The sequence below is a fragment of the Bos indicus x Bos taurus genome, chromosome 8 (assembly GCF_003369695.1).
Source record: "Bos indicus x Bos taurus breed Angus x Brahman F1 hybrid chromosome 8, Bos_hybrid_MaternalHap_v2.0, whole genome shotgun sequence".
NCBI lineage: Eukaryota > Metazoa > Chordata > Mammalia > Artiodactyla > Bovidae > Bos > Bos indicus x Bos taurus.
Window position 1 is genome coordinate 15,630,619 of NC_040083.1, and position 23,855 is coordinate 15,654,473.

Below are 23,855 nucleotides of genomic sequence, written 5' to 3' on the forward strand. Positions count from 1 at the left end.
GGGGAGTGAGACAAGGAGTAAAAAGGAGCCAGTAAAGGATGTGACCTCAATCAACTTAGCCCTCCTGTAGTGTTAGTCACTCAGTCATGTCCGATTCTCTGTGACCCCATGGACTGCAGCCCACCAGGTTCCTCTGTCCATGAGATTTTCCAGTCAAGAATACTGAAGTGGGTAGCCATTGCCTTCTCCAGGGGTTCCAGACCCAGGGAATGAACCCGAGCGTCCTTTGGTAAAGAAGGCTCAGATGGTAAAGAATCTAAAGGCAGATTCTTTACCATCTGAGCCACCAGGGAAGCCCAGCTCTCCTGTAACTGGAACCTAATTCGATGAGCTGAACTCTGGCAGCCAGCATAGGAAGATTTTTTTTCTCAGAGTTTACACCTAAGGAGCAAAGAATATACATTTACCAACTCCTGTTAGTCATTATCCTATGGTTGCTTGAAAGGATTTTAGTGTGAATTCTCTGGTATCTCTGGCCTTCCTGCTACCCTGGGGCCCTGCAATCTCTATATAAAGCCATTGAGGGATGGAAGCTGCTAGAAGATGGAAGTCACGCTATTGTGTTCTACATGGTAAGGCTCTATGTTAGCATCTGACAGTCGATCTTGCTTTGCATTTCACTCTATAGCTATTTATTAACATCTGTCTTTTGTTACCAACCACCACCCACTCCTGTCTTCCTGATAAATGGTCTTGCCTTGTATTTCATTCTATTGATGTTAGTATGATCACCACATCTTCTACCTTAAGGATGAAATTTGAAGGTTTCATTGATTTGGCAGTCAGCAAAACATCAGGTTTGAGTCAGAAGGTGTAGGCTCCAGTCTTAGCTGATCAGCTTCAGTTCCCATGTCTATGAAAAGAGAATGATGTCATTTGCAAGCTGGACTCCCAGGGTACTGTAAGGACATGATGAGCTAACAGAAAGTGTGCTCTACCAGATGCTGGTAAACATCAGTTTTCTTATCGCATGTTCTAGGATGTGAGCTTTGTGTTTGGCTGTGTGTGAGGGCAGTGTTCATGCTTCGTTCACTATGTTCCCAGTGCCTGGAAAAGTACGTAGTAGATGGTGCAGTGCAGCTATTAGAAATACTCATTTAAAGAAGGTAAACACTGGAGTAGATTGTCTTGAATTCAAATGTAAAGTCATCTATTTGCTGGCTGCTCGATTTCAGGCAAATTTTTATCTAAGAGACTTTTTTTTTTTTTCTGAAACTCACCACTCAGATAGCTTTCTCACAAGGTTGTCTTAATTAAGATTGGCTCTAATGATAGATTCTCCCTCAATAAGATTCACAATTTCACCCTTGGGGTGAGTATACCCTCCAGCTAGAGCTGAAAAAAAAACCCCATAACTTGTTAAACAACTCATTTAAATTCTAATAGTCAGATCCACATTTTATCATTGAAAACAGTTGCAGTCATTCTATTGTGTGGATATTCTGCTCTGAATTAATAGAAAATAACTCATTATAGAATTTTGTATTTGATTCCTAAATTTACATTTTTGGAACAAAGCTTCAAATAATTAAAAATTTATTAGATTAGGCTTATCTGTGGCTACTTTTGAAATATTCTCAAATTAATATGCATCAAGTAACTCACCTAGTACTATGCATACAGTAGAAACTTAGTGATAGTAATGAATAAGATGGTAAAAGCTGAGGGTTTTTTTTTTTTATAGCCACATAATTATGGATTCAACATAAGTTAGATCTCCAGTACAACGCAATCTACCCGTCTATGGTAGGTACTTAGTAAATGTTGTTTAAATGAATTAGCTGTCTATTAGTACATTCAAAGATCATTTTTGAGCACTATCTTTTGCCAGGAAAGTGTCAGGCATCATTAAGAACATATCAACAATAGAAAAAGAAAAAAACATGATTCTTAATATTGGAAGGTTTCAAGTCCAGTGAGTGGTAGAAACATTAAATAAACACACCACACACTCTTACATACATACACAAATAGAGAGTTATGAATTGTAATAAAAAGTATAAAAGAAAAAACAAGGTGCAATAGGAGAGAAAAATAAGGCTGATAGAGTAGGGAAGGCCTTTCTGAGGAAATGATAACTCATAAATAATAGGATAACAGATATGATCCCCCGCTGCCCTAATCCTCATCCCCCAGGCAGAAATCCAGGATCTGGATTTTTTTTTTAATCCAAGATAATAGCATCTATTTAAGCATAGATCTGATTTCTAATGATTTAAAACTGGGTCTATGCAAAGAAGCATGAGAGACATTTCTGAGGAGATGGAAACATCTTTTGTCTTGATCAGTGTGGTAGTTATTATTTGAATTTCTAAATTTGTCACAGCTCATTAATTTTCACAGTCAAACTGTGTGAATTGTATTACACATACATTATACCAATATAAAGTTGATTTTAAAATAAAACTGGATATAAGTTAATGGGTCAATAAGCAAGCAAATGAAAGATGAATTAAAATTACTCTGACAGTTACCCATATCTGTGTTTTAGTGGTTTCACGTGTCTTAGAGTAGTATGTTGTTGGACCCATACCTGCATATAGATTACTTTTCTGTCTGTAACAATAGTTCTTTCTGACTTGTCAAGTAATTCAAGCATCTTTTAAACTAATGCTGCTAAGATAGAAGAGGAAAGAAGAAAAGCTTTTTCACTGATGTTCTAGGTTGGATCAGTTTTATACTTTAGCTACATTTGGTAGGTTTTCTTATACCATGAGTGAATAATAGCAAGAGCATCAATGACAATGCCTTTTGTTTATAAAATTCTCAGCTCTGAAGAATTAAATTGCTTTGCATTTGTGTCTTCATTAAATCCTCTCTACCCGAGAGAATGCAAACATGCATATCCCCCTTTTACAGATAACTGGGGCACAGGAACATTTAGGTGATGGCAGATATATGTATATATCAAGGTCTACCAGACTATGATTATAAGCTCCTTTGTGAATTTTTTTTTTAATTTATATGGCATTCAAAGGAAACCTTTTTCTGTTCTGCTGTGCATATATCAATCTTTTAATAGCAGGAGACCAATGGAAGCTGTTCATGAACACCAAAGCTGGAAAAATCTGCTGTGCCATTTTTTACTCCATACTTGGTAGATTAATATATAAAGTGAATTAACTAGATAATTGTTTAATAATATACAGCTTCAGAATAAATAGCTACTATGTATGGATATGAATTAAGATTTCATAGTAAAAAGGTTCTTCCATTGTTATTTGCCAAACAACTTGAAACCTGTTTGTGCTGAAAAAGATAATTTGATTTTGTAGTCACCTGCTGGATTTGAACAATGAGGGCGTTATTTTCTCATGATGTGTGGCAGGTGGTAGAGGGTAAGGCAGAGACTGTGGAAGAATACAGCTCAGGCATTTACTAACCTAAGTGATCTTGGGCCATCATGGAAAGCTATAATGGTTAAAATGTGTGTAAGACACTAACATATTGTCTGGCAGATAGTAGACACTCAAAAAAATTGGTAGCTACTATTAGTTAAGAGGTTTATCAAGCTATAAAACCTGAGCTTGATTCTAATAAAAATAGATTGCTCGGTTACAAGAGGTGCAAATTTTTCCAGACCCCTAAAATATTTTGATTAACTGATCAAATTAACTCAGGGTCTTTTAGTACTGTTCCAAATCCTGACAAAGGAAGAGAGAAAGGGGAATATGAAATGTGGAACATGATGCCAGGGATAGATTAAGACTTTATTTCATCTCAACCTAGAAACATCTAGTGCCCTCCATAGGTAATCCAAAATAAAATTTTTATTCCACTGCACAATGAAATCTTAGATTTCTGTTGAATTTAAAAGTTTCTAGATGTTTCTAATGGCAAAGTTCTGAATGAATTGATCACAGGGTTGTTGTTTGTTTGTTTGTTGGAGTTGAGATTCTTGTCTAGAAAGATGAATAGGCTCCTTGTTGGAGGATACATCATTATGTGGAGTTGACTGTGAAATTTTCTAGGAGATGGATTAAAAGTTTTGGGGTGCTGAGGTCTGGAAGTCCTGAGTAAATGAAAATGATGCTTCTGTGTCATGGTTGTCATGCCCAGGAATCTGGTAACTTAAAGGGCTGTGCCCTTGATTTCATGTAAGTTACTAATAGATTATCTACACTCTAGAGAGTAGCAAGAATAATAGCCATCCTTGAAGCTTGACTTTCAGTGTAGGGAAAAAAAAAAATCCCTGAGAAATTTGATAACCATAAGCAGGTCCTCATGTGTGAATTCATTCTTCTTGGGGGTTCCCAACAAGCCCTCAAACCTAATCTTTAGCCTCAAGGTGCTAAGCTTGATAAAGCTTTTATGTGAATGGAAGGAAAGAAATGCAAATTATATTTGGGTGAATCCACATTTGGCTCAGGCATCAATAAATTACTACATCAAAGAATTACTCAAGGAATGTGAGATCAGAGTTAAAAAAAAAATCACAAAGCACACAATACCTAAAAAGTCATTTATAGATAAGAAGTCATGTATCATCAACCTCATTAGTAGCCAAAAAATATACATTAAAATCAAGAGTAAGATACATGATTGGCAAACACTAAAAGGCATGGAATGAACAGAATATTTAAAAGTCCATGGTTCAAGTTAACAGATTTAGAAAACAGTCTTGCATATCATAGTGAATGTGAACACAGGCATTCCTATTGTTTGGCAACTCTGCTGCTGCTGCTACTGCTGCTAAGTCGCTTCAGTCATGTCCGACTCTGTGTGACCCCATAGACGGAAGCCCACCAGGCTCCCCTGTCCCTGGGATTCTCCAGGCAAGAACACTGGAGTGGGTTGCCATTTCCTTCTCCAATGCATGAAAGTGAAAAGTGAAAGTGAAGTCGCTCAGTTGTGTCTGACTTAGCGACCCCATGGACTGCAGCCTACCAGGCTCCTCCGTCCATGGGATTTTCCAGGCAAGAGTACTGGAGTGGGGTGCCATTGCCTTCTGAGAAGCTCTTCTTTATGTGTCCCAGGATGCCCAAACCTGATATTCCTGCATGAATATTAAAAGTGGCAATGTTTTTAACAGCAAAATGCTGGGGAAATCTCAAATGTCCCTCAACAGTGGGCAGAGGGGGAAATGTGGTATATTCACATAATATAATACTCTCCAGCAATAAGAGTGAATAAAATAAGCTGCACAACATGAATCAATCTTAGGGACATAATCCTGAGAGGGGAAAAAAAATCAAGTCTAGTTCCATAAGCTTGAAAGCCGTGAAAACCAGGATACTATGTTTAGTGATATTGACCAGTATGGTAAACTGTGAAGGAGAGTGAGGGAATAGCAAAACATAAATTTGGTGTTTGCAGTTACCTTTGGGGTCAGGGAGGACAGTCACTGGTGTCAGTGATGGACATGTGAGAGCCTTCAAGGTCAAGGATGTGTCCTATTGCTTATACTGGGTGGTAGGTACACAGTCCTTACTAAATCATAAATCTTTATTTCTAACACAGTGTTTATAAACATGATTTTAATTATCCTATTGCTTATACTGGGTGGTAGGTACACAGTCCTTACTAAATCATAAATCTTTATTTCTAACACAGTGTTTATAAACATGATTTTAATTAATTGTATTGGAGTATAATTCTTTACCATGTTATATTAGTTTCTGCTGTACAGCAAAGTGAATCAGTTATAGATAGATAGATTCCCCCCCTTTTTTTTAATTTCCTTCCCATTTAGGTCACCATAGATCATTGAGTAGGATTCCCTGAGCTATAAGGTAGGTTCTCATTAGTTATCTACTTTGTACATATCAACAGTGTATATATGTCAATCCCAACCTCCCAATTCAACTCACTCCTCCTTTCCCCCTTTTTGTCTGTACGTTTGTCCCCTGTATCTATGTCTCTATTTATGTTTTACAAACAAGAACAGTTTTCTAGATTCCATATATTTGTGTTATATATGATATTTGTTACTATATATTTAATACTTTTTTTTTTTTAAATTTTAAACTCTGTAGAGAACCTATAGTTCATTTATCTATTGATGGACATCCAGATTGCTTCAATGAAAATTGGATTACATGTGTCTTTTCCAGTTTTGGTTTCCTCAGGGTATATGCCTAGTAGTGGGATTGCTGGGTCATATGGTGTTTTTATTCCTAGTTTTTCAAGGAATGTCCATACCATCTTCCATAGTGGCTGAATCAATTTGCATTCCCACCAGCAGTGCAAGAAGGTTCTCTTTTCTCCACACCTCTCCAGCATTTATTGTTTGTGGACTTTTTGACGATGGCCAGTCTGATCAGTGTGGGGTGATATCTCATGGCTGTTTTGATTTGCATTTCTTTAATAATGAGCGATATTGAGCATCTTTTTATGTGTTTATTAGCCATCTGAATGTCTTCTTTGGACAAATGTCTATTTAGGTCTTTTTCCCACTTTTTGGTTGGGTTGTTTGTTTTTCTGGTATTGGCTGTATGAGTTGCTTGTACATCTTGGAAATTAATCCTTTGTCAGTTGGGTGAAGTAAGTCAGAAAGAGAAAAACAAATATCATATACTAATGCATGTATATGGAATCTAAAAAGGTGGTACTGATGAAATTATTTGCAGGGCAGCAATGGAGACACAGACATAGAGAGCAGACTTCTGGACCCGGTGGGTGGGGAGGAAGGAGTGGGTGGGATGTATGGCGAGAGTAGCATGGAAACTTAATTACCATATGTAAATTAGATAGCCAATGGGGATGTGCTGTATGGATCAGGGAACTCAAACTGGAGCTCTGTAACAATCTAGAGGGGTGAGATGGGGAGGGAGGTGAGAGGGAAATTCAAGAGGGATGGGACATATGTGTACCTATCGCTGATTCATGGTGATGCTTGACAGAAACCAACACAATATTGTAAAGTAATCGTCCTTCAATTAAAAATAAATAAATTTAAAAAAAAAAAGAAAGAAAGAAAAAGAGTCCCCAAAGAGTTCCTTCACACTGGGACAACCACCATTTTTGAAACAGGAAGAGGGCCTCACCAGACATCGCAGCTCCCAGTGACATAATCTTGGGCTTCCCAGCCTTCTAAAATGTGAGATATTAATGCTGGTTGTTCAAGTCATCCCATCTATGGTATTTTTGTATTAGTAGCTTAAACACCAAGACACATGCTTCTTTCTTTATTTATTTTTTATCTTTGTACCCAAGCATTTTCCTCCTTCTTTATCACATAATTCAAGAAATGTTAAGGAGGTCTCATACTATAGGTCTACAATGCCAATGTCTTTAATAACATATTTGAGGAAATGTTAGCGTCTTATACAGACTTCCATAATAGCTGTGATGTGGTGGAAATGATCTAAGCCACCTCCTGTTTGTCAAGTTACGATAAATGGTAGATGACAATAAAGTCAATGCTAAGATTTTGTGTCTGTCACTATGCTGTCTTGTGAGTCAGTGATGCCCACAGGAGCTGTCAAAATGTTTATGACTCTCTCTTCCTTTACTCAGTGGCCTTGGGTATCGGTGTTTTGAGTGTTTAGTTTCTCTGCTTGCTGTGGCCTCCCTTTGTTCAATTTTCTCCATCGCCATTGGTTTATTGACTGTTCCCACTACCCCGTTTCACTGGCTGGTCTGTAGGAGTCCTCCACTCACTTGTGATTTTCCAAAGCATCCATTTTGTGAGATGAGAAATCAGCTTTACTTATTAAAATTGACTATAAAATAGTAGTAAGTAGATTCAGGGTAAGAATTAGGTGACCAGGGAAAAGTAAAACCCAGATGCGTCCCAAACAAACACTTAATGGCTCTTTTTAAATGGCAAAGAATATCGAATATAAAATGACTGCTGGAATGTAGACAACTTTTATGTTTATTGTTTGGCAGAAATCAACACAATAGTGTAAAGCAATTATGCTTCAATTAAAAATAAAGTTTTTAAAAAGTAAAAAAAATATATATATATATATTTTTTTTTTTTTCTTGTGTTTCAATAGAGGACAGCCACCCAGAATTATGTAGATGGGCCTCTCTGTATACTCTTGGACCCTGGTGCCTAACTTACTGTATCACATAGTAACTACTTAGTAAATATTAACTGAATGAAGAAAGAATGAATAAAAGAAACAAAAATCAGACCAACTTCAGACTTTTCATATGCAACATTTAATGCCAGAAAATACTGGAGTGCATTTAAAGTATTAAAAGCACAGAAAACATAATATTTCATAGCCAGCTGTTATTTAAATGAGAGGATGATATTCTCTAACATACAAAGCCTCTGAAACTTTGCTAAAGACCCATGCCAGGAACAGTTTGCATAAATATTTAAGTAAGAAAGTAGATAAATCTTAGGTGATGTTTTAAGAAATATATGGTATTTTAAAAGTTTTTATTCTTTGTTAAAAATTATAGTTTTAAAACTTGCCAAGAGAAAAGAACAAGAATAAACATATGTAAGCTGATACAAAATTAAAATTCTGGTTATGAAAATACCATCAGTTCAGTCACTCAGTCATGTCCTACTCTTTGTGACCCCATGAATCGCAGCACGCCAGGCCTCCCTGTCCATCACCAGCTCCCGGAGTTCACTCAGACTCACGTCCATCAAGTCGGTGATGCCATCCAGCCATCTCATCCTCTGTTGTCCCCTTTTCCTCCTGCCCCCAATCCCTCCCAGCATCAGTCTTTTCCAATGAGTTAACTCTTTACATGAGGGTCCAGAATGATAATATCAGACATATTTGGGGAGTAGAGGTCAGTGAATGTGATATGTACTGAAGTGTTTATTTCTAAAATAATGGGAAAAAAAATAAATGGAGAGGATAATTATTTTTTAAAGAATAGGAAAGAAGATCAAGTTGAAATGATATGTGGCAGCCGGTTCAAATATATAAATAACTATCATAAAAATTTAACTGAAAAAGAAACAAGATAAAATAATTAGATACAACATGTTTTAAGTTAAAAACATCATAAACATACACATATATAAACACCTTTTTAAATAAATAATTATAGATGCAGTCAAACTGTAAAATAGGAAAGAAAGATAATAATAAATGTGAACTTCAAAATGCTGATTGCCTGAAGGGATGGGTTCATATGTTTGGGGTTTAGGAAGAGCATACTGTCAATTTTCTAGTTTTTATGTTGACAGGATGTTTGCTTATTACTACTAAAAATGACTAATTATTAATACCTAAATATAGCTTTTGAATTATCTAACTACTGTTAGTTCCATCACTTCATGGGAAATAGATTGGAAAACAGTGGAAACAGTGTCAGACTTTATTTTTGGAGGCTCCAAAATCCCTGCAGATGGTGGTTGCAGCCATGAAATTAAAAGACGCTTACTCCTTGGAAGGAAAGTTATGACCAACCTAGATAGCCTATTCAAAAGCAGAGACATTACTTTGCCAACAAAGGTCCATCTAGTCAAAGCTATGGTTTTTCCAGTGGTCATGTATGGATGTGAGAGTTGGACTGTGAAGAAAGCTGAGTGCCGAAGAATTGATGCTTTTGAACTGTGGTGTTGGAGAAGACTCTTGAGAGTCCCTTGGACTGCAAGGAGATCCAACCAGTCCATCCTAAAGGAGATCAGTCCTGGGTGTTCTTTGGAAGGAATGATGCTAAAGCTGAAACTCCAGTATTTTGGCCACCTCATGCAAAGAGTTGACTCACTGGAAAAGACTCTGATGCTGGGAGGGATTGGTGGCAGGAGGAGAAGGGGATGACAGAGGCCGAGATGGCTGGATGGCATCCCCGACTCAATGGCCATGAGTTTGGGTGAACTCCGGGAGTTGGTGATGGACAGGGAGGCCTGGCATGATGCGATTCATGGGGTCCCAAAGAGTCAGACAAGACTGAGCGACTGAACTGAACTGAACTGAACTACCATTTGCAGTAGAAATCAGTAGTTCAGTACTCTCAGTTCAGTTCAGTTCAGTCCCTCAGTCGTGTCCGACTCTTTGTGACCCCATGGACCTCAGCACCCCAGGCCTTCCTGTCCGTCACCAACTCCCAGAGCATACTCAAACTCATGTCCATTACTACTAATTTAATATTTGTAAATTTCCACATGTCATATTGTATAATGTTTTAGTGAATATGAAATATATGAGAAGGATTTAATAGATGCAGTAATTTTCTGCGTTAGCATAAGATCATAGAATTTTCTACCCCAAATTCTTCTCCCATGAGAATTATAGGTAAACCTAAATACTGCAGGTGAGGTGAAAGAAAATGTTTATACAAACCAGATGTATTTTCCAATTCAGAGCATCCTTATATTAAAGTCCCTGTTTAATTAATTTCACACAATATTATCTGGTTGACTTACTCCCTCTCTCTAAAAACCTCTGGGAATATCTGAGCTATTGTACAGATGCTCTTACAGAGAATTACATTGCTAAGTGTCATTAGCATAAATCAAGATTCAACATTAATTTAATGGCTGGGGCTTGGAGCTGACAACCCCCTTTTATTCCCTCAATTCCAAATTCCTGTCTATGTTAATGGCTTCACTCACTGAGAGATTCTCAGTAGGGACCACCTCCTTCCAAGTGAGGAGCTTGTCTTCCCACTGTCTGGAAGTCACAAGCCTTCCCACCAGTTTCTTTTTTTTTTCCTTTTATTTTTATTTATTTATTTTTACATTTTATTTAACTTTACAATATTGTATTGGTTTTGCCATATATCAAAATGAATCTGCCACAGGTATACATGTGTTTCCCCATCCTGAACCCTCCTCCCTCCTCCCTCCGCATACCAACCCTCTGGGTCGTCCCAGTGCTTCAGCCCCAAGCATCCAGTATCGTGCATTGAACCTGGAATGGCGACTCGTTTTATATATGATATTATATATATTTCAGTGCCATTCCCCCAAATCATCCCACCCTCTCCCTCTCCCACAGAGTCCAAAAGACTGTTCTATACATCAGTGTCTCTTTTGCTGTCTCATATACAGGGTTATTGTTACCATCTTTCTAAATTCCATATATATGCATTAGTATACTGTATTGGTGTTTTTTCTTCTGGCTTACTTCACTATGTATAATAGGCTCCAGTTTCATCCACCTCATTAGAACTGATTCAAATGTATTCTTTTTAGTGGCTGAGTAATATTGTGTATATGTACCACAGCTTTCTTATCCATTCATCTGCTGATGGACATCTAGGTTGTTTCCATGTCCTGGCTATTATAAACAGTGCTGCAATGAACATTGGGGTACGCGTGTCTCTTTCAATTCTGGTTTCCTCAGTGTGCATGCCCAGCAGTGGGATTCATGGGTCATAAGGCAGTTCTATTTCCAGTTTTTTAAGGAATCTCCACACTGTTCTCCATAGTGGTTGTACTAGTTTGCATTCCCACCAACAGTGTAAGAGGGTTTCCTTTTCTCCACACCCTCTCCAGCATTTATTGCTTGTAGACTTTTGGATTGCAGCCATTCTGACTGGCATGAAATGGTACCTCATAGTGGTTTTGACGGAGAAGGCAATGGCACCCCACTCCAGTACTCTTGCCTGGAAAATCCCATGGATGGAGGAGCCTGGTGGGCTGCAGTCCATGGGGTCGCAAAGGGTTAGACACAACTAAGCGATTTCACTTTGACTTTTCACTTTCATGCATTGGAGAAGGAAATGGCAACCCACTCCAGTGTTCTTGCCTGGAGAATCCCAGGGACGGGGGAGCCTGGTGGGCTGCCGTCTATGGGGTCACACAAAGTCAGACACGACTGAAGTGACTTAGCAGCAGCAGCAGTGGTTTTGATTTGCATTTCTCTAATAATGAGTGATGTTGAGCATCTTTTCATGTGTTTGTTAGCCATCTGTATGTCTTCTTTGGAGAAATGTCTATTTAGTTCTTTGGCCCATTTTTTGATTGGGTCGTTTATTTTTCTGGAATTGAGCTGTAGGAGTTGCTTGTTCCCACCAGTTTCCACTGTTTTGAATATGTTGTCCTTTTCTGAAAACCTTCTTCCAAGAAGTCCACATACTTCCTTTCCTAATAAGCCTTTCCCATACTCTACGGTCATTTTTGGGAGATTAAGGAAGGGAAGAAAAAGCATTCCAGGTAGAAAAGGGGCTATACAGAAAGATAAGATGAAGCCTAGAAATCTCTGCTCTTATGCACAGAAAAGCCTGAAGGCCTATAGTACTTCAGCTTAAAGGCTGAGTACTTCCTGTAAGATGGACAGAGGCCAGCCCACCAACGGCCTGAAGCGCACACTTAAGTGTCTTCATGTAAGTCTTCATCTTACAGGGCACGTGTGTGTGCGACAGTCTTAGTCGCTCAGTCATGTCTGACTCTTTGCGACCCCATGGACTGCATCCCGCCAGGCTCCTCTGTCCATGGAATTCTCTAGGCAAGAATACTGGAGTTGGTAGCCATTTCCTCCTCCAGGGGATCTTCCCATCCCAGAGTCTGAACCTTAGTCTCCCGCACTGCAGGCAGATTCTCTACCATCTAAGCCACCAGGCAGGTGCAAATTAAGATTTTTAACCAGGAATGGTTCTAAATTGGGCTTGAGGAAGGGTAGAAAACCCTGCCTCTACACCTATGACCTTTTACCACAGGATTCCCTTTTTTTTTTTTTTTTGTCTTTCTTCTAATTGTTATGTATAATATAAATCTCCACAAACCTTGTTTGGGAAAAAAAAAAGTATGAAAGAAACTATGATAGTATTTATTTGGTGATTCCAAAGTATCAAACACATTAATTGCTGTTCATCATTTAATCCTTACTGGAGTCCAGTGAGATATATGCTCTTTTATTACCACTCCCATTTTACAGATCAAGAACACAAGCATAGGAATTAAATAATTTGTCAAAGATCACACAGTAAGTTGACGAGCATGAGGAGGCTGTCTCAAAGCAGAGCGAGTGTTATTAGCCACTGCTTTAGTGCTTTCCATTGAAATGTGCACGTGGCTTGCAGAACTTAATTGTAATATTCCTATATGAGGTTTCCAGCCATTGAGGAGCCAGAGATCGCACATGAATGAGCCCTGTGAGATTCGGGCTTTGCTCTGAATACTGCTGATGTACAGCAAAGGACATATTAAATGTGTTTACTTGGCTTTCAACTAACTCTCTCTATGGATATTATTTGTGTCCTTAATATAAATGAACACCTATTAATGGTCTGCTGTGTGTTCTAGGTAGTTGGCTAAACTCATTTAATATATAATTTATTGATGTGATTGTTTTACAGAGACATATAAAGAGTTTTTCATGTGAATCTTTGCATGTGAATCATTTCATGTGAGAATATCTGGACTCTAGACATTTGAGATATTCTAATAATATTTTTATATTTTGAATGACACAGATGATAAATACAATCAACTGATAGTTTAATACTTCAGTAATATTATCAAAGAAGAAAAGGAGCTAATACTTACTTTATGTCTAATAAATGCTGGGCACTATCAGTGTGCTCTGCTTAGTGTCTCAGTCGTGTCCAGCTCTTGCTACCCCATGAACTGCAGCCCACCAGGCTCCTCTGTCCTAGAGGCTTCTCCAGGCAAGAATACTGGAGTGAGTTGCCATCCTCTTCTCCAGGGGATCGTCCCAACCCAGGGATCAAATCGAGGTCTCTTGTACTGCAGGTGGATTCTTTACCGATTGAGCCACCAGGGAAGCCCACTATCTGTATAGCATCTCACTATTTCTCAAAACAAATCTTGAGGTAGGTAAATCACTCAGTCCTCTCCGACTCTTGGTGACCCCATGGACTTCAGCACACCAGGCTTCCTTGTCTTTCACCATCTCCCAGAGTTTGCTCAAACTCATGTGCATTGAGTCGATGATGCCATCCAACCATATCATCCTCTATTGTCCCCTTCTCCTCCTGCCTTCAATCTTGCCCAGCATCAGGGTCTTTTCCAATGAGTCAGCCCTTTGCATTAGGTGACCAGAGTATTGGAGCTTCAGCTTCAGCATCAGTCCTTCCAGTGAATATTCAGGACTCATTTCCTTAAGGATTGACTTATTTGATCTCCTTGCTGTACAAGGGAGTCTCAAGAGTCTTCTCCAACACCACAATTTGAAAGCATCAATTCTTCAATTCTCAGTCTTCTTTAAGGTCCAACTCTCACATCCTCATGTGACTATTGGAAAAAAAACCATAGCTTTGACTATACGGACCTTTGTTGGCAAAGTGATGTCTCTGCTTTTTAATATGCTGTCTTGGATTGTCATAGCTTTTCTTCCAGGGGACAAGTATCTTTTAATTATTGCCATTTTATAGATAAGGAAACTGAGGTTCAGAGAAGTTATGGAACTTGCCCAGTATTTCCCTGTAAATATGTGTTGATGCTGGAATCCAACCTAGGTGTGTCTGACCCCAAAGATTCTGCTGTTTTTACTGTGACCTACTCAATACATGATCACTATGTGCATTAAAAGTATGTATACATTTTTGGATATGTAAACAGGAAAAAAAAAAAAACACTTAAGATACAAAATTTGAATGATGTTCTGAGTCTGTTGATCCACAAGGCAACATTCTAGTGATGTGGTCAATAGTCTTCCCCAAACTGGCAGTTGTGGGCTTCTTCTCAGTACAATAGGATGGTTAGGTTAGAAATGCAATATAAATGGCCATCTAAATGATTTCCTCAGTTGTCACTACAGGGTCAACTTTCTCTACACTAAACACTTTAATCAGACACAATTGAGTGGACTCTGGGCAGAAGGTAAAGATTTTCTTTTAAAGTCATGGTTATAGTCTAAAACTAATGAGGACCTTAAAGTATCTGACCTTCTTTGAAAAGATCATTGCCTTTTTTTTTTTCCTTCTTGATGATAATCATTTAGACATTAAGTATGGTCTTGTATATTCAATATACATGTCAAGTCCAAATTGAAAAGGGCAGTTATAATTATTCCCTGAGAAGTGCTTATATTTCCTGAGATTTGCTACCTATATGCAAAGCCACACACAGCTCCACATTATATATCATATCAACAGCCTCAAACTCACCAACCAGTGGGGCCTGGAATTATTCTCACTGCCCTTGGCACACAAATATCCAGAGACACATCTTTTCCCTTTTTCTATCATGTTAATTAAAACTCTACAGTCGAATTTCCAGCTTTTCTTTTTTTTGCTTGGAGTTTTTGTTTTTTGGGTTTTCAGTTCAGTTCAGTCGCTCAGTCATGTCCAACTCTTTGCGACCCCATGAATCACAGCACGCCAGGCCTCCCTGTCCATCACCAACTGCTGGAGTTCACCCAAACTCCTTTCCATCAAGTCAGTGATGCCATCCAGCCATCTTATCCTCTGTCATCCCCTTCTCCTCCTGCCCCCAACCCCTCCCAGCATCAGAGTCTTTTCCAATGAGTCAACTCTTCACATGAGGTGGCCAAAGTATTGGAGTTTCAGCCTCAGCATCAGTCCTTCCAAAGAACACCCAGGACTGATCTCCTTTAGAATGGACTGGTTGGATCTCCTTGCAGTCCAAGTGACTCTCAAGAGTCTTCTCCAACACCACAGTTCAAAAGCATCAATTCTTCGGTGCTCAGCTTTCTTCACAGTCCAACTTTCACATGCATACATGACCACTGGAAAAACCATAGCCTTGACTAGACAGAACTTTGTTGGCAAAGTAATGTCTCTGCTTTTGAATATGCTGTCTAGGTTGGCCATAACTTTCCTTCCAAGGAGTAAGTGTCTTTTAATTTCATGTCTGCAATCACCATCTGCAGTGATTTTGAAGCCCCCAAAAATAAAGTCTGACACTGTTTCCACTATTTCCCCATCTATTTGCCATGAAGTGATGGGACCAGATGCCATGATCCTAGTTTTATGAATGTTGAGCTTTAAGCCAACCTTTTCACTCTCCTCTTTCACTTTCATCAAGAGGGTTTTTAGCTCCTCTTCACTTTCTGCCATAAGGGTGGTCTCATCTGCATATCTGAGGTTATTGATATTTCTCCTGGCAATCTTGATTCCAGCTTGTGCTTCATCCAGCCCAGCATTTCTCATGATGTACTCTGCATATAAGTTAATTAAACAGGGTGACAATATACAGCCTTGATGTACTCCTTTTCCTGTTTGGAACCAGTCTGTTGTTCCATGTCCAGTTCTAATTGTTGCTTCCTGACCTGCATATAGGTTTCTCAAGAAGCAGGTCAGGTGCTCTGGTATTCCCATCTCTTGGAGAATTTTCCACAGTTTATTGTGATCCACACAGTCAAAGGCTTTGCCATAGTCAATAAAGCAGAAATAGATGTTTTTCTGGAACTGTCTTGCTTTTTCCATGATCCAGCAGATGTTGGCAATTTGATCTCTGGTTCCTCTGCCTTTTCTAAAACCAGCTTGAACATCTGGGAGTTCATGGTTCATGTATTGCTGAAACCTGGCTTGGAGAATTTTGAGCATTACTTTACTATCGTGTGAGATGAGTGCAATTGTGCAGGAGTTTGAGCATTCTTGGCATTGCCTTTCTTTGGGATTGGAATGAAAACTGACCTTTTCCAGTCCTGTGGCCACTCCTGAGTTTTCCAGATTTGCTGGCATATTGAGTGCAGCACTTTCACAGCATCATCTTCCAGGATTTGAAATAGCTCCACTGGAATTCCATCCCCTCCACTAGCTTTGTTCATAGTGATGCTTTCTAAGGCCCACTTGATTTCACACTCCAGGATGTCTGGCTCTAGGTGAGTAGGGGACTGTTTTGTTTGTTTGTTTGCTCTGTGTTTTGTTTTCAGGCTTGATACAATCCACTTCTCAGTTGTTCATTAACTGCTAACTTGCTTCAGTCATGTCCAACTCTGTGCAACCCCATAGACAGCAGCCCATCAGGCTCCCCCATCCCTGGGATTCTCCAGGCAAGAACACTGGAGTGAATTGCCATTTCCTTCTCCAATGCATGAAAGTGAAAAATGAAAGTGAAGTCGCTCAGTCGTGTCTGACTCTTTGCAACCCCATGGACTGCAGCCTACCAGGCTCCTCTGTGCATGCTAGGCAAGAGTACTGGAGTGGCGTGCCATTGCCTTCTCTGGTTCATTAACTAGGGCCCTGGAAAAGATGATGGCTTCCTCTCTGAAAGTCCAAACACTTTCTATTAGTCATCATCACTGTCAGGGATCCTGTTCTGAACGGCATTATTTTCTACCCATCATGCTGGACTTTCTTGAATATTGACTCCAAGCACAGTAGAGTTTACCATGTTCCTTTGGGCCATGGACAGTGGACTTTTCTGGCTCTGGGAAGAAATAATACACGTCCAGGGGCAGAACCCTAGTCACACCCAGCTCCTGCTCTTATTTTTTTTTCCTAATGAGCCTGAGTTGCTGTGGACCCAACATGCTCTATACATATGAAATACACATGCATTCCTGCTTCTTTCTTCCCATCCAGGTTTTAGTATTTTGTGCTTATTTTAAGCCTGTACTGCGACTGTTCTGTATTTCATCTCCAATCCATGCTACATATCTATGTCAAATTGATCTCCCCAGAGTTTCACTTTCTTTATACTACCCCTTTTCAAAAATACTTTATAGCTTCCTGTTGTCTGAAATAAGCTGAAAAATTGTTAAGCCTGACAAAGAATATCTTTCACATACAGTGTTTTGGTCTATCCAGACATATGTCCTCTGTACTCACTCTACCCCATATACTGATATAACTTTACTGGTCTTTATTCTCTGATCATTTACCTTGACTCTTCCCCGTAACTGAAGGAACCCCAAGCTCCCTATTTCTTCATCTGTTTTCATTTGCCTGCTTTTTAAGACTTTTTCCTCCATGACAATTCCCCTTTTAAAGAATTTCACAGTTGAAAGAAACCTTTGAAGGCACTGAGGTCAATCATAGATTTTGTGATCTGCTCCTCTCCAAAATATGCTTTGTTGACGGTCACATAATTTATGTCTGGTGGCAGGGACATTAGTACAGGGCTAAAACTGTGTCTTACCTGTGTATTGTCAGGGTATGATCCATTTTAGAAACAGTATATTTTCTTGAAATATCTTTGCTAAATGAATGAATAAATGAATGAGTGACTCTTTCTTGAGGCAGGTGCCAGCAAACATTTCCTGTAAGTGGTCACGTAAATGAATTTGGCTTTGTGGGGTGTATGATCTCTGTCACAACTCCTCGCATCTGCTACTGTAGCAGTAAAGCAGACAAAAACAATGTGTTTTTAATGTCTCTAAATAAAGAGCATAGAATTGGTGGCAAGATTTGGCAGTCTGTAATTCACCAACTTTTGTCTTAAGGCACAAACCATCTCTAAACAGTTTTTAGTATTCTTCCTTAGTTACTTCAAATATCTCTAGGGAAAATTTTATAATGTTTTCTCTGATGTTCCAAAACAGCTCACATGCTTCCTGTGCTCACGTTCAATTCTTTCAGTGATTTCTTGTATTAATGTTATTTTGATTTTCTTTACTAACTTAGCCTTTCTCCTATATTATGTCCCATTTGTTTGTGGATTTTTCAAAACAAAAAGCAGTACTCCATATTGATATGACTACTGAAAGGCAATTCAAGCTCATTCCCTACCTTACTCTATATGGGACAGATGTAATAGTAAAACTTGCCATGGCATTTGTAGGGGAGAACTTATGCTGTAGCTAGTTCAGAACTCTCATAGTGCAGCTCTTATCTAAACTATGGGTTCTCCACCTCTCAGATCCCATGTCTGATGATCTGAAGTGTAGTAATAATAGAAATAAAGTTCACAATAAATGTAATGCAGTGGAATCATTCCAAAACCATCCCCACCTCTCTGGTCCGTGGAAAAATTGTCTTCCATGAAATTGTCCCCTGTGGCCAAAACGGTTGGAGACTTCTAAATTCTAAACCATTCTATATTATGTAGTGTTTGGTGGTAGAGAGGAGTGGAGACTGAATAGAGAGTCTCATAGTTTTACTATATGGCTTTCTTATTTTATTTTGAAAGACTGATATGAAAGACTAGTTTATAAATAATATCTGTAATCTCATTTGCTAAGCCACTTAGGTTGTGTCCAACTCTTTGCAACCCTATGGACCATAGCCTTCCAGGCTCCCCTGTCTATGGGATTGTCCAGGCAAGAATACTGGAATGGGCTGCCATTCCCTCCTCCAGGGGATCTTCCCAACACAGGAACTGAACCCTGGTCTCTTAGTCTTCGCATTGGCAGGCGGGTTCTTTACCACTAGATAATGATTCTCACCAAATGGATTGTGTTACCTTTATTTCATCACTCAGTCACTTGTGATCTTTGTCCCATCCGTTCTCTCCCTTTTATTTTATCTTCCCATATACATATTCAGTTAATCACACCAAGATATTTATCAAGTATTTACCACGTTGCTGGTTACAGTGCCAGGTACCAGCAACTGGTAGGCTCTTCCTCAATGGATAACAACTATTTTCTGCCTCACTGTGGCAAGTTTCATTCTTATCTCAGTTTATCAGATTTTGTCTTGTGTTTATTTATCATGCTAAGCCCTTAGTGCAGCATTTCTATGGAATCACATGAGTAAACCAAGAATACCACGTATGTTTAAATAGAAGAGTACGATAATGTCACCCAGAGTTAAGAGTGGGCAAATGAAATAAAGGAATTAATGATCTGGAATTTCTTTAGAAACAGCTTAAAGCAATATAATTCCAGACAAGAGATTACAGAAAGATGATGACTGCTGAGTTGAACTGTTCGCTGGTTGTAAAATCCTAACTGCAGTCTCTCAAAATTACACAGAATTAGGTAACAGGATTCTGTGTTCCGATTGTAAAGCCTGCCTGAAGTAATATTTTACCGGACCATAAGTTGTTCAGACTACATTTCATGCCTGATAAAATCCTTACATTTATGGTAGAAAATTTAAGCCTTTGTTCTGTAACTAATCTTTTAAGTTTTCCAAAACCGAGCAGTTCGGGAATTTTTTTTTTTTTTTTTCCCCTAGAAAATGGCATGACTAAAAGAATACTGTTCTTCAAAAATAGACTAGCATAATTAGGAATTTTTCTCAAATTATCTTTGAAATTAGTCTTGAATTATATTTTGTAGGTTTTCTAGACAAGAGGACTGGAGTGGGTTGCCATTTCCTTCTCCAGGGGTTCTTCCCAACCCAGGGATTGAACCTGGGTTCCCGGCATTGGGGGCAGACGTACCATCTGAGCCACCAGGGAAACCCTATATATGCACAGATATATACACATATGTGCATATACATTTTAATATAATGTTATAAATTCATAAATGTAGATATACAGATAGAGATTTCTGTATCTACTAATTTATCTCAGTCTGGAATTTAAGAGACATAAATAGATTAGATTAATATTCCTACAGCAGTATAATTGTAGTCATTGGGTAACACTGAAGAATGCTTTCTAATTTACAGGTTTAAACGTATCATTATCAACTGTGTTTACTGCCTAGATAAAAATATGTTGAAAATTAGATTAAACTGTTCTCTGTGGAAGATGGGAAGATCAAATGAATAGGATATGGACTTTAGATCCAGTCATATCTGTGTTCAATTCTCAGTTCCATGTATTCTGAATTTGTATTCTTGCTTTAGGTCAGTTTTCCAAAGAAACAGACTCTGAGGTGGAGGTTTTGATGTAGGAAGTTTGTTGAAGAGTGTATTTGTGTTTAATTATAGGTGTCCCAGAAGGCCAAAGAGGGGCCTGGCCTTTCTACCCATATGAGTGAAAGAAAGTGAAAGCATTAGTCTCTCAGTCAAAGCACTTAGCAGGGCACTTTGCAACCCCATGGACTGTAGCCCACCAGGCTCCTCTGTCCATGGCATTATCCAGGCAAGAATACTGATGTGAGTTGCCATTCCCTTCTCCAGGGGATCTTCCCAACCCAGGAATCAAACCCAGGTCTCTTGCATTGCAGGCAGATTCTTTACCATATGAGCCACCAGGGAAGCCCTTGTATCTGTATAAGGATCAGTCATTAGAAGTGAGCTGCCTGTGGGAAGGTGAATGATCTTGGGTCAAGCACTTCCCTTTGGTGGAATGAGGAAAATCCCCAGAGAAAGAGTCACTGTGAGCCACCAGGAACCAGTACTTCCGGCAGCTGGGGGATGAGTGCCTTGTCCTGAGGGAGATCTGGATTCTGTCCTGCAGCATCTACCATGTGCATTCCTGTGACTCTTGGCTCTTTATGCTTCATGTATTACATTTATCACATCTTGGAACAGCCCCTTCAGCATTCTGGTAAGTCTCCTTTCCTGGCAAAGCCCCTAAGTGGAAGGTTAGAACTCCAGCCCGTGCCAGTGCAGCTAGTTTCAAGGACACAGCTGAAAACTACTCTCCCTTTATTCTTTTCTCTCTTCTACTAACTGTCCTAGGGTATCCTTACCCAGCACTTCTACTGATCCATATGGCTTACCTTGGGGGTGGAACAGGCCATTACTGAGGGGTCTGAACCCCTCCTCACAAGTCCCTTCTTAGGCCATGGCTGCTGCACTTGTCCATTTATTATCAAAAACAAGGAAATACCAAGAAATTCCCATTGAATCACCTGAAAACTACAAATTCTTCCCTGCCCTTGTTATCCGACAGTAGCCCTCTTCCTGATGCTGACCACTTATCCCTAATAGTATGACTCCTCTCTTTGTGCTAGTCTCCTAGCACAAGGAACCCAAAGTACTTGGATATGACGTATATCCTAAAGTTCAGTGAGACTCCTCCCGTGTCCTCTCATGAAGTGTGTGCGTGTGCTTAGTCACTCGGTCATGTCCGACTCTTGCAGCCCCATATGCTGCACTGGCTTCTCTGCACTGGCTTCACCGCCAGGCTTCTCTGTCCATGGCATACTCCAGGAAAGAATACTGGAATGGGTTGTCATTTCCTTCTCCAGGGGATCTTCCCAACCCAGGAAACAAACCCGGGTCTTCTGCATTGCGGGCAGACCCTGTACTGACTGAGCTATGAGGAAAGGCCCTCGTGAAGCATACTCCCTCTGAAAACCAGGATCTCTAGATGCAGAGAGTCTAAATTTGTGGGTTAGAAAGCACAGATTCCCCATTTAGGCCACTGGGAGTGATGTCAGTTTTGACTACTTCTACTTCCTCCCCTGGTTTCCTAGACCCATGTAATCTGTCTACTGGAGTGTGTGCATGCGAGCATGCTCAGTCATGTCCAAGTTTTTTGGAACCCATGACTATAGTCTGCTAGGTTCCTCTGTCCATGAAATTTTCCAGACAAGAGTACTGGAGTGGTTGCCACTCCCCATTCCAGGGCATCTCCCTGATGCAGGGATTGGTCTTCTACATCTCCCACATTGGCAGGTAGATTCTTTACCACTGCATCATCTGGGAAGCCCTATCTATTGGAGATGAAATACCAAAGAATGGTCATGGGTTAGTGTGTTTCCCACATCCTTTACATGGCACCCATCATCACAGGACATCATTTCCAAGCTGGTGCCACAGCTGCCCCTCCAGAAGGCTATTCCATATGTCTGTCATGCCAGCAGTTTCTAGCTCATGCCGTATGTATCAGGATAGGTGGATCCCATGATTATATATACACTGCTGACTTCCACTGTATTTCCATTGGTGAGAGGTAATATTATGCCATGTTGTGTACTGATGAATCAGGTACTCTATAGGCGCTTGGATAACAGTGATGAATAAGGCTCTGCGGGCAGATAAGCAAACCCTTATTTAGAACTGGTTTTAGTTCAGGTCAAAATGAATCACTGTTCTTAAGGTGGCAGGAATCCAATGTCATAATCAGCTTTCTATCACGTGGCTGGTTGGTCTCCCTATGGATGGTGCTGAAATTGAAGCTCAGCACAGATCCCTGTTACTGCCAAGGTAGGCAGCTCATCAGCCTTTATGAGGCTGTGGGGAAATAGAAATATATATTGTGTGGCCTGAATCAAATAGATGGCTTCCACCAAGACAGCAAAGGGAAGGTTATTCTAAGGCCTAAAAAAGAAATATAAGAGGAAAATGGAACTTCTTGGGCAAGGATCAGAAACAGGAATCAGAAGCTAACAGAAGACCAAGACTAGATCCCAGAATTGTTTAAGCTGCATAAGATGGTGTTAAGCCAGTGGCTAGAATGTGGTCTACTAACATCTCACTAATTTATGTACTTATTATTCTTTCTTTTTTAATTTCCTGTTTTGTTTGCCCTTAATTCCCATGGTTCCATTTCATCTTCATTACTTTTTGGTGGACTACTTGATTTTCCAAGTTAAAAGAACAGAGACCAACTTGGAAAATTTGGGCAAATTAATCACTTCAGATATGATTCATTTTCCTTATTAAGAAAATCACAGTGAAAATATTTGCCTGAAGAGTTATGGGATATAAAAGCATATCTACAAAGTACTGTGTATGGTAGCTCCTCAATCACTTCTTATTAATTTTGAAAAACTCCTAAACAACTGCTGCTGAATTCCTAAGGAGGAAATGATAGGCCTCCCCTCTTTGTTCGGGGCACTGGTTGTAGAGATCTGGCAAAGTAGGAATAAGTCAGAGAAATGAGATGAGTTAGTAGAGATCCACTTCCCATGTTCCTAGGAGCTCACGTAATCAGATTCAGTGATTGGCCATGAATTTTATTTTTTGAAATAGTATAATTTTTGTGTTAACTTTGGGATGTTCTTGATTTACTAGCTCTGTGATGTTAAGTAAATTCTTCAATACTTGTGGACCCTAGAAAATTTTAATAAAAATGTTAGTTACCTCATGGGCTTGGTAGGTAGGGTAAATGAGAAATGTGTGTAATTCACATATAACTGTACATAATATCCCATATGTCATATGCATGGCAGCCTGATTGTGTCATGTCTACCACATAACAAATGCTATTATTATTATGGTTTCCCAGAATACATATCTGAGATCCCAAAAGGATGTTTTATTTCAGCGTTTTTCCCTCACCTCCCCATTCCTCAAAGAGAACAATGACTACAGAACATCAGTTGGGT

The 23,855-nt window shown here is 39.4% G+C and overlaps 1 protein-coding gene across 2 annotated transcripts in view; it reads left to right on the forward strand.

The window, feature by feature from the left end:
* Positions 1 to 23,855, forward strand: part of LINGO2 (leucine rich repeat and Ig domain containing 2) — a 1,450,974-nt gene that overhangs the window by 950,907 nt on the left and 476,212 nt on the right. The gene's annotated exons all lie outside the window — the stretch shown is intronic.